This window comes from Glycine soja, chromosome 3, assembly GCF_004193775.1.
Source record: "Glycine soja cultivar W05 chromosome 3, ASM419377v2, whole genome shotgun sequence".
Lineage (NCBI taxonomy): Eukaryota > Viridiplantae > Streptophyta > Magnoliopsida > Fabales > Fabaceae > Glycine > Glycine soja.
Window position 1 is genome coordinate 29412411 of NC_041004.1, and position 12501 is coordinate 29424911.

Genomic DNA, 12501 nt, shown 5'->3' on the forward strand with positions numbered 1-12501 from the left:
AAATGTATTGTATTTCCAATGTCTTTCATATGAGATTTTGTAAGTAATGTGATTTTGTAATGAAAAAAATATTTTTGAATATTTTAAATTAAAATTAATATATTTTTTGTAAATTTGTTATGGTTGGTTCATTGTAAAAACAAAAAAAATATTTAAAAAATTTACAAACAATAACATCGGTTGTAAAAAGTGTATTTATTACATCGGTTTTTGAAATAACTGATGTTGTAAAGACACTTTCTATATCAATTTTTCCCAAAATCGATGTCGTAAGTACATTCAACATCGATTTTTGAAAAATCGATGTTGTATATGACTTTCAACATTGATTTTTTTAAAATCGATGTAGAAAGTGTTTCATAATACACTATTTAACATCGGTTTTTCCTAAAAATCGATATTTTTTGCACCACAACATTGGTTTTCTTAAAAATTGATGTTTTTTTTTCTTTGCATATTTTACATTTTTTTGTTTATTTCTTAAAATATGACATCGGTTTTCTTAAAAACCGATGTTGTACAATATATTTTAACATCGGTTTTCATAACCGATGTTAACATTGATACTTTTAACATCAATATTTTTAACATCGATTCAAAACCGATGTTGAATGTCTAAAATAATCGATGTTAAAAGCATTTTTTTCTAGTAATGAAACTTGGTAGTTTTAAAATTTCAATATGCAACATTGTAGTGATCTTGATCCATTTTCTTAACTTGCTTCTTTCATTATCTCCGAGCCTTCATTTGGCTCAATAGGAAATGGCAGCAAGAAAGGAAGAAAAGAAAGAAGACATTGAAGTGATCACTGCTATTTACAAAGTTAACCTGCATTGCAAGGAATGTGGGAGCAAAATCAAGAAGCATCTCACGATTACCCAAGGTATGAATATAATCTACAAATATTTTTTTTTATGCTTTAATTTTTTTTGTTATTATGACATTGGTGTGAAATATTAATTGGGTTGACTGGAATATGATTGGTCACACACCTATAGATTATAGTGCAGTCTTTCCTCTCAAATATGTTTTTTCATCCACAATGTTTACATCAAAGATTTGGATAATTAAGGAATTTGAGTCTTGAGTCTAGTTTTAGTGAGACTAATGACATCTTAATCAATATACTCTAATCTAATTTCATTTCTTTACTTTCATGAGTTTTTATTTGAATAATATTATTTTATCTTCTTACTAATTCTCCAAAAAAATTTGACTACAACTTTATAAAGGAAGTATTAAATGAAAAAGTAAAAAAAAATTGGGTAAGGTTGTTTAAACTTATTTCTTGAAAAAAAAACTTATTTCTTGACAAAATAAATATATTTTTTTTTATTTTTTTAGTATGTTTGTTAGACTACTTCTGCTTAAAATAAGTTGCTTTTTTTTTTCTTATTTTGAGAAACAAATTTTATCTACCTATTAAATTTTTTTAAAAGTGCTTATTTTAAAAAAAAATTCTTAAGTTTAAAGAAACCAGCCCTTAGTGTCTTAAAAATCTAAAACACGTTTATGTGATGGTGATTTTTCAATAGGGGTACAAAGTTAATGATTTTATGTCATGGTGATTTTTCAATAGGGGTACTGAGTGTGGAAATAGAGTTTGAGAAAGGAGAAATCAATGCAAAAGGGAAAATAGAGCCTTTGAAAATCTTGAAGCTTATAGAGAAGAAGAGCAAGGAAAAAGTTGAATTAATATCACCAGAAGTGAAGCCTAAGGAGATTACTTCTACGGAAATAAAGCCAAAGGAAATCAAAGATGTAAGTTATTCTTTCTTTTATGATATGGATAAATTAAGACAAACATGAGAGTTGAGACCACATATATGGGGGCAAAGAAGATTTAACAATCTTACAATTGAATAAACTTCGACTAATTTTCTTAAAAAAAAATTAAACATTCTTTAAAAATAAGAACCTTATATAAAATTTGCTTAACACTAAAGAAGATGTAAGTGTGTAACTAGAGTTCGGAAAGAAAAGGGTTAAACTAATGTTTTAAATTTTCTTTCCATCCCTTTTATTTGGTTGCTAAGCATTTCTTTGTTCATTGTTTTTGCACCTTTTTCCCCCCTAATAATGTTTTTTTTTTATGTTAAGTTTGGCTACATTTAAGCCATATTGAATTGTACCAAACAATTAAAATCCCTAAGATTTTGATGCTAACAAGGTATAAATTTTATATGTTAACCTTTCATGCTTAAGCTACAGGTTTATCTATCTCTATGAGATACAAGCACAAAACATGAATAGAAAGATTCTGGACGATAGCTAAAGTATTAGTCATTGGATGATACCACCTCAACGCCTAGTCCTAAGAAGACAAGTGCTTCAGCAGTTGGCTCATTGTACAAAGGCAATGAAACAGTTACTCAATCCTCAAGCACTAAAATTAATCATCAAAAAGTAATATCCATAGGTTCAGTAAGCAATTCGTGCCATAGCGCACAAAAGGGAAGATTCAAATTGTCTTGTCTTGACATTCTTAATTCCTTTTGTCTTATGTTGTTAATTTTATATTCGATTGGTACGATGAAAATTAGCTTTGAGCACAAGGTGACACTGGCAAGTTGTACTTCTCTAAAGATATGTTGTAGAAAGTGTTATTGGTCCTCACACTCTCTCTCTGCACAGTAACAACCTAGTGTAAAACACCTAAGCTATTAGACAATGACTAGTTGGGATCTCTCAACAAATCGAAGCTCTGAAGTCTATATAAGGCTTGAAGATGTTCATATTAATGTTGTCTAATAAAAAAAGAATATTCTGAGTCAAAACAAACCAAGTGTTATAATGCTATAAGTTCTATTGGACAAAAGAAACTTGAGTGAACCTTAGCTCTGCTAAGTTAACAAGTTTCCATTGTATTTGAGCATATTGTGTAAACATTGCTTGAGTGATTAGAATATATTTTCTATCAAACATCTATCATTTGTGAAAGCCAGGAGTGTCTTAGTGACAAAAAATACTTGGGGTCTAGATCTCAAGAGGAGATTAAGGATAGCGCTAGGAGTGACCTAGAGAGTACTCGTTGTAGCCAAAAGTGGCATAGAGAATTCTTGGTTGTAATCAAAGGTTTGATTAGTGGAACCCTTCAAGTTTTGAAGGAGAAATGGATGTAGCCCAAGAGTTGGGGTGAACCAGTATTAAACCTTTGTGTTTTCTTTACTGCTTCTATATTTCTATAAGTTACTTACACTATTGTGTCCAAGTTTGTTAACTGGTTTTTAAACACAAAGTGATTTTGAACCCCTTGAATGAACCCCATCGTCCATTGATATCTATATGAGAAAAGCTTTCAAATTTTTTGAAAGACTAAGTTTTATCCATCACACTATTCAACCCTCCTTCTAGTGTGTTTCAGGTACTTCATTTGGTATTAGAGTTTGGCCTCTGAGTTGAGCTCTTGATAGAGTAAAGGAAATAAAATTCTTGAAATAATGGAAGAAGGATTTGCCGCAAACAAGCCTCCTATGTTCAAGGGAGCCAACTATGCATACTGGAAGGAAAGAATGATTGTCTTCTTTGAATCCATTCACATTGATATGTGGGATGTTGTAGAAAAGGGCAATCACATTCCTTTAGATGCTTAGAAGAATGAGATCCCCAGGAAAAAAATGGATCGATAATCATAAGTGCGTATTTTTCTCAATTCACGCGTAAGGAATGCTTTTTTGTGCACTCACAAGAAGAATATTCCAAAGTTCATAGCTTCAGATGCTTTAAACAAATGTGGGGCACCTTAGCCATTACCTACGAAGGGTCCTTTGAGGTAAAACATAACAAGTTGAGCCTTTAGACTCGTAAGCATGAACTCTTCATTATGGAAGAGGGAGAAGATATCCAAACCATGATTGGATGCTTCCTAACCATTTTGAACGAGCTCCACTATCCAGGTAGACATTATGATAATTACGATCACGTTGATAAAATCTTACGAAGTTTATCTAGAAAGTGGAGATCACAAGTTACAATGTTAAAAGCCATCAAGAATCTTGATTCAATGACTCTTGAAGAGCTCGTTGGGATTCTTAAAGTCCATTAGCATGAGCTTGCTCAAGATGACGGAACAAAGAAAGGGAAGTCACTAGCCCCTACAATTCAAAGACCAAAACATAACTCTGTGTTCAAAGAGTTATTGTCCAAAGCCCTTGCTATTAATGATACTTTAGAAGAAGAATCTAACAATGATGACTCTGATGAAGAAGATGATGAGATAAGTCTAATCACTAGAAAGATGTGGAAAAATAAGAACTCTTCCAGTTTCAATAATTCGTCCAGAAGATCCTTCCATAAAAAAGAGAAAAGTTCAATCATTTGCTATGAGTGCAAGAAGCCAGGACACTTCAAGTCAGAATGTCCTGACCTTGAAAAGTCAAAGGATAAGAAGAACAAACTCTTCAAGTCCAAAAAGAAAAGCCTTATGAGCACTTGGGAGGCCCTGGACGATTCATCGTTTGACGAGGATAGTGAGGAAGAAGCCAACTTGTGTCTGATTGTTGATGCATCCACTAGTAAAGCTAAACCAACACTGGACGGAAGTTCAGATAATGAGGATCATCAACCTGATAACACTATCAACTCTGATGGTGAAGAGATAATACTTAAATCTAGACAAGACTTAATTAAAGGGTATAATAAACTTTTGTCTACCTCTGCTCGTATCTATAAAGCTTATAGAGAACAAAACAAACATGAGGATCACAAGAAAATTCAACAGGCTCATGTGGTTGATTTTGTCCTAGAAATCAATTAACTTGGTGATGTACAAGACACCTCTATTTGTGAGGAGGTCATGGCATTATGGAACGAAAAGGTATCCAGTTGATGAAAGCATGGTCATGAAACTCTCGAGTTAACTCGCTAACTCTTACAAGTTTATGAGTTCACTTACCCTCTGTGAGTTGACTCTTGAGTAAACTCTTTTTTTAGTAGACTCTGGATAAACTCTATAAACTCTAAGTAAACTCGTTAGACTCTCGAGTTTACTATTAAGTCAAGGAGTCAGCAAGTTAAAAAAATTAGGCCAAAATGTAAATCATTTTGGGTTATTTTCTGTCTATTTTGTGTTCAACATACCTTCATTTATGGTGTTATTCTCAAATACAAAAATTCTCACCTTTAATGACATCAAACCCTTGTTCTCTAATAACATCAAATCCTCAATAGGAATGATCTATCACTACTATAACATCTGTAAGTTATTATCTAGTAGTGATGCATTATTAGACTCGGTTATTTAAGTATTGTGAAATTTATGATTTACTATTTTGCTTTATATATTGTTGAAATATTTAATTAGTATGTTATTTATAGATATTTTCTTATTATTTTTATATGAAGTGGACTCTTACGAGTCTACGAGTTGAGTCCACGAGTCGAGTCTATGGAACTCTCACGAGTCTAAGTAAACCCTCAAGTTTGATAACCTTGGATGAAATACTCTTCTTAAGGAGAAGACTCAGAAGAAGAGCGCAAGGAAATGCTTAAACAAACTTTTACTTCAATAAGAATGCACCCTTACTAATAATTACTTGCTAAGTTGAAAAAGAAGAACTCAAATCTCTAGACAGAAAGTCAGCATTATAAAAATATTTCTTCTGATTTAAACTATAAGCTTAGAGGACATGAGGTCTTAAAGGAACTACTTCTTGAGATTGAAAAACTTTATAAGGAGATAGAAACCTTGAGAGATAACCTAGGAAAATTTGTTGGTGGTCATGAAGCCTTTAACAAAATTATTAAGGTGCAAAGAAACCCCAAAGACAAATCTAGTCATGGTTTCAAAGGCAAAAAGGTTGTACATGGTGAAGAAGTCATTGTTTGCTATTTATGTGGAAAGGTTCATCCAGTGCTTACCAGTATCCACATGCTAACAAGGAAAAAGGACTTAAAAAGATTTGGGTACCTAAGAATAAAATAATTCATGTTGCGTACCTCCTTGATAGAAGGAAAGAAACACCAGTCATGGTACCTAAACAGTGGCTACTCTTGACACAAGATAGGCGAAAAGTCTATATTCCAATCCCTAAGCCTTATGTCTAGTGGAAAGGTCACTTTCGGAGGGAATCAGAAAGGTCTAATAACTGGTGGTAGGTAAGGTCTGTATTACTCCTTATCCTCTTATTGATAATATTGTACTTGTATAGCACAAGTCAATTATGTGACAGTGGATACAATGTCACCTTTAACAAGGATATATGTATCATCCAGAACAATGACAACTCTTCACTCTTCTCTACTAAAAGACAAGGAAATATCTATAAGATTAAACTTGGTGATTTGTCCAATCGAAAGGTATCATGATTACTCTCAGTCAAAGAGCATTATTGGGTATGGTATAAGAAGATTGGTCATGCTAGCTTGAGGTTAATGTCAAAGCTTCAAAAGCATAGCCTCGTAAGAGGTCTTCCAAAGTTGTCATATCAAGATGATTCTCTTTGTGAAGCTTTCCAAAAAGGAAAAAAAGTAAAAAGTTCTTTTAATGCCAAAAACATTGTTTCCACTTCTAGGCCTTTAAAACTCCTACACCTTGACACGTTTGGACCAACTAGGACTACATCCCTTTCTGGATGCAGATATGGTCTGGTCATACCGGATGATTACACTAGATGGACATGGGTCAGGTTCATAACTCACAAGGATGAGTCTTTCGATACCTTCTATAAATTCTATAAAAAGATTCAAAATGAAAAAGGTACTTGTATCTCTTTAATCAAAAGTGATCATGGGGGAGAGTTTGAAAATGATCTTTTTGAAAAATTCTGTGAAGAGAATGGTATACACCATAATTTTTCCTTTCCAAAAACACGACAACAGAATAAAGTTGTTGAGAGGAAAAATAAATCTCTTCAAGAAATGGCTAAGACTATGCTTAACGACCACTCAACCCCCAAACACTTCTGGGTTGAAGCAGGAAACACTGCTTGTTATTTACAAAACATAATTTATATAAGGCCAATCTTAAAGAATACTCCCTATGAATTGTGAAAGGAACGTAAACCTGACATTTCTTATTTCCACCCATTTGGATGTCAGTGTTTCATTCTAAATACCAAGGATAACCTTGGAAAGTTTGACTCCAAATGTGATTCTGGAATCTTACTTGGATACTCTGAATCGTCCAAGGCATATAGAGTGTATAGCTCCAGAACCTTGACCGTGGAAGAGGCCATTCATGTAAGATTTAATGACAACAAGCCTGATACTACAATATCAAAGTTGGATGAGTCCTTTGTAGAGATGAAAATAGAAGATATCGTTAAGACTGATGCTGCATCCAGTTAGAACCAACTTGCGTCTAACTCACCTATGGATGATCGACCTGAAGAAGTCAGAGAACCAACTGGACGCTTATTAAGGAAACATCATCCAGAGTCTCAGATCATTAGTGATCCTAAGGACAAACTCCAGACAAGGAATTCTCTCAAACACACAGTGCTACTTTTCGAGATCAAGCCAAAGCAAATAGATAATGTTATGTTTGATGAATATTGGGTCAAAGCAGTGCATGAAGAGTTGGACTAGTTTCAGAAGACCGATGTTTGGAAGCTAGTGGAACTCCCAAAAGGTAAATTTGGCATTGGAGCAAAATGGGTGTTCATAAATAAGTTGGATGAAACAAGTAAGGTAGTGAGGAACAAGGCTAGGCTTGTGGTCAAAGGTTACTCACAACAGGAAGGTATAGATTATACTAAAACTTTTTTTCTTGTTGCTCGTCTAGAGGCAATATGCATTTTACTATCCTTTGTTGCTTATCATGGCATGATGTTATATCAAATGGACGTAAAATGCACATTCCTCAAAGGATTGATTAAGGAAGAAGTCTATGTGGAACAACCCTCTAGATTCGAGAGTTCTATCTATCCTCATCATGTTTTCAAACATAACAAGGCTTTGTATGGTTTAATGTAAGATCTTCAAGCTTGGTATGTAAAGTTAAGTTCGTTTTTAACTGAAAATGGCTTTATAAGAGGAAATGTAGATACTACTTTGTTTCACAAAGATTATGCAAGTCAATTCCTGATCGTCCATATATATGTGGAAGATATCATATTCGATGCTACTAATGACTCTCTGTGCAAGGATTTTTCCAAGCTTATGTAGGCAAAGTTTGAGATGAGTGTGATAGGAGAATTGGAGTTCTTTCTTGGACTTCAAATCAAGAAAATAGATGGTGGAATATACATACATGAAACCAAGTACGTGAAGGAACTTCTGAAAATTTTTAAGATAGATGATGCAAAGCAAATGAAAACCTTTATGCATCCAACCACTGTACTTGGACTGGATGAAGAATCAAAGTAGGTGGACAAAAAGATATATAGAGGAATGATAGGATCTCTTCTGTATCTCATTGCATCCAGACCTAACATTATGTCAGTGTATGCCTTTATGCCAGATTCCAAAAGGAACCAAGGGAAGTGCATTTATCTTTTGTTAAACGCATATTTAGATATTTGATTGGAACTCATAACCTTGGTTTGTGCTTTAAGAGAGAAAAGGAATACATGTTTTTTTGGTTATTGTGATGCGAATTTTGCTGGAGATAGAATGGAAAGAAAAAGCACCAATGGAGGATGTCACTCCATTAGTGGATGTTTGGTTTCTTGGACGAGCAAGAAACAAGGTACAATAGCTCTATCAACAGTTTGGCAGAGTATATATCAGCTGCAAGTTGTTGTTCTCAACTCTTATGGATCAAACACCAGCTTGAGGATTACAACTTGTTTAAGAGTAAAATTCATATCCTTTGCGATAATACTGCTACCATAGATCTTTCTAAAAATCCCATCACGCATTCACGTGCAAAACACATAGAAATAAAACATCATTTCATAAGGGATCACGTTCAAAAGGGTGTTGTGGAATTACAGTTTGTATCCACAGAAGATCAGCTTGCTGATTTATTTACAAAACCCCTTACTGAGGACAGACTAATCTCTTTAAGAGAAAGGCTTGGCATGTTCCTTGTGGAATGAATTTTTACATCAATGTGTGAAGCGTTAACACATCCCTAAGTGTTGGATCAAGTGGCCTCAGAATAATTAAGAAGGGGGGGTTGAATTAATTATTAATGAACCTTTAATAATTAAAATTTTCCCTTCTAATCCTTCTTAGGCTTTTACTATGATGTTAAGAAAGTGAATAACAGAAATAGAAACTTAACCAAAAGTAAAAGCGATAATTAAAATGCACAGCGAAAATTAAAGAGTGTAGGAAAGAAGAAGACAAACACAAGAGTTTTATACTGGTTCGGCATCAACCTGTGCCTACATCCAGTCCCCAAGCGACCTGCAGTCCTTGAGATTTATTTTCAACCTTGTAAAATCCTTTACAAGCAAAGATCCACAAGGGATGTACCCTCCCTTGTTCTCTTTGAACAACCTAGTGGATGTACCCTCCACTAGAACTGATCCATAAGAGATGTGCCCTCTCTTGTTCTTAGTCACAACAACCCAAGTAGATGTACCCTCTACTTGTACCACAAAGGATGTACCCTCCAATGTGTTAAGACAAAGTTCTCAGGCGGTTAGTCCTTAGAAACTTTGTGAAGGGGGAAACAAAAGAATTCTCAGGAGGTTAGTCCTTTGAAATCTTTTGTTTTAGGGAAAGGGAAGAATCAAAAGAATTCTCAGACTGTGTCATTTTGAATTCTTTGACAAGGGAGAAGGGAGACACAAAAGAATTCAATCGGTTAGTCTTTTGTTCTTTTGGAAAAGGGAGAAGAGAGACACAAAAAGAATTCAGGCGGTTAGTCCTTGGCGAATTCTTTTTGGCAAAGGGAGAAGGGAATGAAAAAGATTAATAGCACAAGTTTTATTTTCAAGGTTTGGAAAACCAGAGAACTTAAGAAAGCTTTTAACAAAGGAAGAAGAAGAAGAAATTCAAGAAGATGTTCAAAGAGACTCAAGGGTTGTAAAGGATTGAAATCAATGTATTCAATGTATTTAAAATGCAAGTTAAGGTCTTGCTTTTATAAACTCTTCATGTCTGGTCAAGAAAACCATTAAAAGAGTTATAACTTTTAGAAAAACTTGAAAACCATTGGAAGAGTTACATCTTTTGATTTTTATTCAAAACTTATCCCTGGTAATCGATTACACAAAGCATTTTTGTGAAAGGATGTGACTCTTCACATTTGAATTTGAATTTCAACGTTCAAACACACTGGTAATCGATTACCAAATCATTGTAATCGATTACACCATTTTGAAATCAATTGAAATGTTGCAAATTCAGTTGAAAGCTTTTTGAAAACAATCTTTGCTACTGGTAATCGATTACAATAAACTGGTAATCGATTACCAGAGAGTAAAAACTCTTTGGTAAAAGGTTTTGTGAAAAATTCATGTGCTACTCAATGTTTTGAAAAACTTTTTAGTACTTATCTTGATTGAGTCTTTTCTTGATACTTGAATCTTGAGTCTTGAATCTTGTTCTTGATTATTCTTGATTCTTGATTCTTGAAAACTTGAAACTTGAAACTTCTCTTGAATCTTTCTCTTGATTCTTGAATTGTTCTTGACTCAATCTTGAAATCATTCTCATGGGCTTTTTGTCATCATCTTTGTTATCATCAAAACACCTTGAATCAATCTTGATTCATCATCATGAAGCAATGAAGCTTGCTTCTACACTAAGCATCCAGAAGACCTATCGTCCAATGAGCTTAGTCAGTATTGGTGCACTACACACGTGCGTCCTATATATGGATTGTGACCCTGGACACAAGTTTAGCAAAATGCAGTGTTTTGATTGCACTTGTGCTGAGTCACCTGAAGTCGGTCAGATCCTTTTTGAAAAATCCCACTCATCATTAAAACCTTTCACTATCGAAACCCTCTATAAACCTTTCATATTCTCTCTCTTAGAAACCTCTATGCACCTTAACCTCTCTTCCCTTATAAACTCAAAATATTCATGAAACCCTAACAATGGCCATGAAACAGAACCAATTACAAGCCATCAAGCCACGCCAGATTTCAAGAACAACCCTCTGTCTGTATCATCTGAGAACAATTCTCCTATTCAGATCACCAGCCCTGCACCCATGACTATCCTTGTTGCTGAAGTCACTATGAAGGATAAAGAACCCTGAGTTCATGTCGAACACTTCTTCGATATCGACTTGTTGGAAAACACTGACCATGTCATCAAAGCCTATTTCATGTTGTGTGGCATCTACCATTTGTTCGAAGACCCCAAGGTAGTGGTGCCTGAACTTGTTAGAGAGTTCTAGAGAACTGCCAAAATCTATAGAAATGAAGACATTGGAGCATACTTTGCCAAAAAAGTACTAGGGATACTAGTGAAGCTAACTGCTTAGACTATCACTCAAGCCGTTGGTTGTGAGCATTGAGGAACCAAGTTCATGAACAATTGGGGAGATGAACTGAAGACCACATTAGGCACTCCTTGTAGGGATCCAACTAGGCTAAGACCCCAAGTTAATATGGAATTATTCTAAGCAAGGCCAAAATATTTTAGCAGATAGTCAACAAGGCAATCATTCATAAACAGGGCTCAAAGGATTTCTGGTCCAATGCCCATAAGTTTATTTTGTACCATCTTATGAAGGGCACTCCCTTTGACTTGCCCTAAATTCTTTTCAACTGCTTTGCAACTGAAGTGATGAATGATGAGAGGATTAGGAAAGACATCTACCATAGTGTTGTCCTCACTAAGGTATTTGAAACCCATGGAGTTATAAGGAAGTTCTTGTATGAGACACCCGTAGATGTGCAAGATAAAATCTACTTGGATGGGGTGTTTCTACCAAAGTAGAAAGCCTTTAGTTAAGAGAACATCTCTAAAATAAGGCTGGTAGATGATGGCTCATTCCAACAAACTTCCTAGGTGGATGATTCCATACTTTTTGAACTTCATCAGAAATTTGGACTCAACATTGGGCGGGACGACCAACTGGATGCAGTTTGGGAGAAAGCTATTGAAGAAAAAGAAGAAGAAGAAGAAGTGGACATAGATGAAGCCACTCAAGCTGAGTAGAGAACCAAGAAGAGGATGGGCGCACCTTCGTCCAAGGTTGCACCTGCTCAACAACGTCCACCTCCCACTTTCATTGCTCCCAAGGCAATAGGTGCCATGGCTCATGTGTCCAAACGACCAACACCTTAGAAGCAAAAACCTTCATCCACTATTGAACATTTATGGGCACTCAATAAGACTAAGGATGAGGGCGATAGGCCATTGACCTTCAAGAAACGTTAAGCTACACCACATTTAGAAAAGATATTTGTGCCTTAAGTGAAGAAGGTGAAACCAACACAATAGGTTCATTCTCCTCCTACTCAACCTTGTACTAGAAAACTAGAAAATAGAGGAGCCCAAAGACCCAAGCATTCAGAGGGTGAGCAATCTTCAATTGTCAATGATGCTACCAACAACCTTCCCCTAGATAACGTTCTACCTGTTCGACAATAGTTTGAACAAAGTCTTCGACGGACTGAGACCATCCATCTTAGGAAGAAAAAGAAGAA